Below are 6,000 nucleotides of genomic sequence, written 5' to 3' on the forward strand. Positions count from 1 at the left end.
GACTTTGCTCATTTTATTCTGCATGCTTTCGTATATGTCTTACTCTATGCTTTCTGGGCACAATTTGAGCTCTTACATTCTGTCGGCTGTATTAAAATCATATCAATTACTAAGTAGTGTCCTACACCTGTGCACCTATTGCAAAAAGAAATAACGAAACTGATTTGAATGTTTCTCATAGGCTAGTATAAGTCTCGGGATGCTTAACCTAGTCTGCAAGATTGTATGATCTATCAAATTTAGGTTGGGAAATAAGGCCATCTTCTGTTGTGAAACGGATTACACAGCTAACAGCAGCACTTCTGCACATGCACAGTGTACAAAAGAGCTGTGTAGAAACAAAAAAAGTTGCACATGTGAGTGTTCCGTAATTTCTGTAAATGGAGCTTCTACTGAAATGACAGGTTTATGCATGTGATATTCCACTAACAAGAAAGGGTACCCCGTGTGGTCCAAGTGATACTGGAAGTCGTGCACTGGTTACCTCATTTAATAATAAAGGCACATTTTGCCCAACAAATACACATACGTACAAGCTTATTTTGGAAACTGCAAAAAAATACAAAAAAAAACTTTTCCTTTTAGCCCACCTTTCTGTGCAGCCGATAGCATTTCTTGACGCAAGCATGCTTTGGAAAGCTCCGAGAACATAAATGCAGCATATTAGGGTATGTATGCATAGTGGGCGACATGAATTGGAGGAGCAGTGTTCGTGACCTGTTTGTAAGTAAACTAAACTGCATTAAATTCTTGTGTTGCATGACTGTTCCATATTAAAAACGAAGGTGCGAAAATGCCCTCCTAGTGCAAAGCTGAGGAAAGGCTTATCGACGTCTTCTTGTGCAGTGCAGTTTTATTGAGCACTACGTCGGAAGATGTCGCCATCCATGCTGTTCAAGCCATGCCTTCTGGTGCGCTCTAATGGCAATTCGAATTTGCAGTAACCAATTGTGGTCTTGAAGTTTAATCTACATCGGGCTTGTTGACGATCTTTGGTGATCCATGTGCCTACGTGATCTGTGTCTTTTAAACATGCTATAAAGTGACGAATTCTGCCTTACTTGAGTAGAGGGACTAGAGGGCATCGTACCGCCCCGCCACAGTGGTCTAGTGGTTATGGCGCTCGACTGCTGACCCGACGGTCGCGGGATCGAATCCTGGCCGCGGCGGCTGCATTTTCGATGGAGGCGAAAATGCCTGAGGCCCGTGTACTTAGATTTAGGTGCACGTTCAAGAACCTCAGGTGGTCGAAATTCCCGGAGCCCTCCACTACGGCGTCTCTCATAATCATATCGTGGTTTTGGGACAGGGCATCGTACCAAATGACTCGTGAAAAGACAAGCAATTGGCAGCAGTAGGCTGAAAGTAATAAAGAAATGGAAAAAAGTAAGCAACAAACGCATGCACAGCTAATATTTTTTAAGGTGAAAGTCGTCTCTTGAGCCGCCAAGTCCATTGTCAACAAAAACTGCACCAAAATTGTCACTTGATGCCAACAATTATGGCATGTCACGTGATCATGTGGTGTCATTATGATGTCACGAATCTGTAAAATATGTGCTGTCATGTATGATGTCATCACATGACATTGTTGCTTGGTCAAAAGTTGGCCGATCCTGGAGGTGGTGCTACACCGTGTGAAGTGCAGAAGGCTTCATGGACAGTAGGGGTAGTGAGTGTACGCTGTACGCCAGGGGCGTAGCCAGACATTTTTTTCAAGGGTGGTTCCAGGCCCGTAACTAGGGGGGGGTTGAGGGGGTTCTGACCCCCCCCGAAATTTTTTTGATGCTTTAACTTTTCGGGTGATACTAAAATATTTACACGCCTTCACAGCGACCCCCAGCTGCCAAAGTTACAGTGCAACTTTCCTGGCATTGCTTCCCTCTTCTTCCTTTCTTCAAACCTACCAGAACACCTCAGCGCTCCCTCCCCCGCACGCGCACCTGCCCTATTTGTACAGCTTTGCACTTCGCCCTCGCGTTCCTTCGAGTCTTTTTTTTTTCGTCTTTCACCCCGTAGCAGCTCCTTTATTGATTCCAGATGCTTTCCTTGTGCATTGCCGCTGGAGAAGTTATCCGTCTGTGCGGACCGCACGTGTCGGCTTTGGGTTTCTACGAAAAGCGCGTCTCCTTCTGTGAAAGTAAACAGTTCGACAGCAACGGCAACACCAACACGACGTGCGCAAATTTGCCAGGGAACGAAACCCCTAAGCGGAAAAAACTCAGCGGCGCATTCCGAGGACGCAGGCTGCAGGGTAAACTTTTCTCAAACTGTAGTCTTCGCCACCGAAACGAATCATCGAAGATGACATCTACTGAAAGACTGGCATATCCGAGCAACTTCGAACAACCTTAACCACACGCAAGGAAATCTACCTCTTCTGTACACACAAGGTATATGCGCCTCCCTACAAAGCACACAAAGCGAGGATACAGCCGGCACACAATCCGGCACCAGCGGTCAACTTTCACAGGAGAGAAAAAACGCCGCCAAGCTGGGCTGCGCGCGGGAGTACAGAGGCTGACGTCACAGCCTACAAAGTGCATTTTTGGGGGGTCACGGCTATTTAATTAGCGCAGCCCAGAGAGAATTATGCAGGCGCCCAGGGAGCCGTCTGTGAAAAGGTGACTTTTTCACAGGAACGGAGCAACACCTGCTTTCTGGACTGTACCACGGGAGTGCAAATGTCTCGGCAGTGCATTCTTGGGGGGTTCACGTATATTAAGGGGAGTATGGAGTGCCCATGGAGTCTTCTGTGAAAAGGTCTTTAAGTAGCGTTAATCCAGTTTGCTGCAGCGGGAGTACAATAATGGTCCTGCATGCACACCAGCTGTAGCGGCGTTCAGAAAACACATGCGCCACGCGGGAGCCGGCGCGTTCATCACACTTCTACATTCTAGCCACTGTAAAGTGGATAAGAGAGGAAGAAAACATCGCCCGCCGTTCACGCCAGGCAGTCGAAGCAGTCGCAAACGTCTTTTTGGAGCCACTGGCCACTTCTGTGTGCGTGCACAGGATTGCGGCAGCAAAATGAAAAGACACTCTGCAACAACGAAGCAAAGGAGTCTTGCGTCTTACTTCAAGAAAGTTCGAACCGATGAAGCGGACGGAGAAGAACCGCCTCCTTCGAAGGATAAAACTTCGCCCTCCTCAGCACTGGTGGAAAGCCAAGCACGTCGGAACTTCTGTAGCGACTCAGGAGAATGCACCGGTTTATGTGAATCACCTGAGAACGAACACAAGCAGGACACCCATGCGCCGCCGGAAAATGATGGTGGCCGCAGTGCAACTCCAAGTGACCTTTGTTCTACAGTCAACGCTGGGCAAAGTGACGCCTTTACCACTGGGCAATGCCCAAGGAAGGTGAGTGGCATGGCACCTACACATTCTGGTTCGCCTCCCCTCTGTGCGACGAGTGCGAATATTTTGGACTTGGGACTGTGTCTCGAAAAGCAATAATGTAAATGATCCAGAGACGACGGAGAAGCTGCTGCTCAATCCGTGGACCCCTCCGGCTAACTATGATTATCCAGCCACAGGGAAAAGGAATCTGAAGTTCCAACCTCACTGGGTAGATCGTTACCCATGGCTTGTTTATTCAGAGAAGCTTCAAGGAGCATTATGCAAATATTGCGTAGTCTTCGCAAGCGAGTGTGCAGGAAAAGGGGAGCACCAGCGCTTGGGCTGTTTTGTAACTAAGGAGTTCACCAATTACAAGAAAGCCATGGACGCCTTTAAGAGCCACGCATCCAGCAGTTATCACGCCATGTCAACAACGCTATCGGAGAACTTTTTAGCAGTCCGGTCCCGCTCACAGCATGACATCTTAACACAACTTGACCACGGTCTTAAAAAGCAGGCGGAAGAAAACCGCAAGAACTTGCTGCCAATAATAGAAACAATCCTTTTCTGTGGCAGGCAAGAAGTACCGCTTCGCGGCACAGACGACTCTGGTCCGATAAATATGTCTGAAGTGCTGCCATTGAAAAATGATGGAAATTTCCGCGCACTGCTTAGGATGAGAGCAAAATGTGGAGATGCCGCCTTGAGAGCTCACATGGAAACATCTCCGGCGAATGCGCTGTACACGAGCCCAAAAATTCAAAATGAGTTGATCACCCTCTGTGGTAAAATCATACAAAGAAAGATAGTTGAAAACGTCAACTCAGGTTCGTGTTTTTCAGTTCTAGCTGACGAGGCCACTGATATATCTCGCACCGCCCACATTTCCCTATGTGTAAGGTACGTTGGACACGACACGTCGGGAGTGCCCATACTTAAAGAAGATTTTGTAGATTTCGTTCCCGTGTACGATCTCACTGGCAAGGCGCTGGCGAGCACAATCCTGAACAGCCTTAGAGGTCATGGCTTTGACCTGAACCTACTTTGCGGGCAAGGATACGACGGCGCGGCATCAATGAGCGGCCACCTTAACGGTGTTCAAGCCTTCATTCGTCAAACAGCGCCCAAAGCGTTGTACGTGCATTGTAGCGCCCACTCGTTGAACCTTGCTCTGCTTCACGCATGCAAACTCCCCAGCATCCGCAACTGTTTGGGAACTGTATCCTCAACCTGTACGTTTGTGAGAGCTTCGCCACAGAGGACGAACCAACTGCGAGACAAAGTAGAAGATTTAACACAAGAAAAAAGAAAATCAGTTCTCTCCTTTTGCCAAACAAGGTGGGTAGAGAGTCACGATGCACTTCAGCGTTTCCTTGAACTGTACGTGCCTATTGTACAATTCCTCGAATATTTGGAAGAAGAGGCCGCGTCATCTGATACTTCATCAAAAGCTTCTCAACTGCTCAATGCCATTACGAAGCCCGAGTTTGTCGTTTCGCTTCAGATCTGTAGCGACCTCTTCTCTTTGACACTGCCACTTTGCAAGTTTCTTCAAAAAATTGACTGTGACTTGGCTCAAGCGTGCGATCACGTAAAGAATGTTATAGACGTTCTTTCCACAAAAAGGGCTAGTGCGGAAACGGAATTTAATAAGATTTTTCTGAAGTCGCTCTCTTTGCTGAAGATCACAAATGTTGAGATGGCCCTACCACGCATCACTGGAAGGCAGATGCAAAGAAGCAACGTACCTCCTGCTACTCCCGAAGAGTACTACCGGAGGAATGTGTATTTGCCTTTGCTGGCTGACTTCGAAAATCAATTAAGAGACCGGTTCGATGCCCATAAGAAGGTCGTGGTTGGCCTTAACATGCTGCTGCCGAAATTCTGCGCATCGGCTAGCCTTTCTGATATTGATGATGCAGTGCAGTTTTACCTTGGCGACATTCCTTCCGCTAATGTCATCGAAGCAGAGTTCACACTGTGGGTGAACAAATGCTGCCAGATCGAAGAAAAGAATCGCCCAGCTTGTGCTTTACAGGCCTTAGAGATGTGCAACCGCGACTTTTTTCCGAACATCCACAGCCTACTTTCTATCCTGGCGACTTTACCCGTGTCGACGTCGACCCCGGAACGGACTTTTTCCACACTGAGAAGGCTGAAGAGCTACCTTCGAAATCATATGAACAACGACAGATTGACCGGACTAGCACTGCTCAGCATCCATCGAGAACTTCAAGTGACCCCAGAACAAGTCCTCACAGAATTTTGCAAGTTGCCGAGAAGGAAAAACTTCCTCGTTTAAACTTCCCTCTATGTTTCAAGAGTCGATTAAAAGCTAAACCCAGCTAGCCCAAGCTTCAACCCTTCTATTCTTTCGCAATTACGAGGAAACTATCCAGCAAGCAGAATGTGCGAACGGTAACAAGAAGATCGGAATGTCGGGCGACTTGTTTGTTTGCTTGCATACATACTGTCACGGACTGCCATTTTTGCGACCCGGCGTAACGGCAAATTAACGGGCGCCGCACTCCCCCGCTGACCGGTGGAACCGTTCGCTCATGAAAAGACTGGTCTTTAGTGCAGGGAAGTACTGAATGGGGTGTTCTTCTTCAAACGTTAGTCGCCGATGTTTGATCCTTTGTACCTACGGCGGCGTCG

The sequence above is a fragment of the Rhipicephalus sanguineus genome, chromosome 1, assembly GCF_013339695.2.
Source record: "Rhipicephalus sanguineus isolate Rsan-2018 chromosome 1, BIME_Rsan_1.4, whole genome shotgun sequence".
Lineage (NCBI taxonomy): Eukaryota > Metazoa > Arthropoda > Arachnida > Ixodida > Ixodidae > Rhipicephalus > Rhipicephalus sanguineus.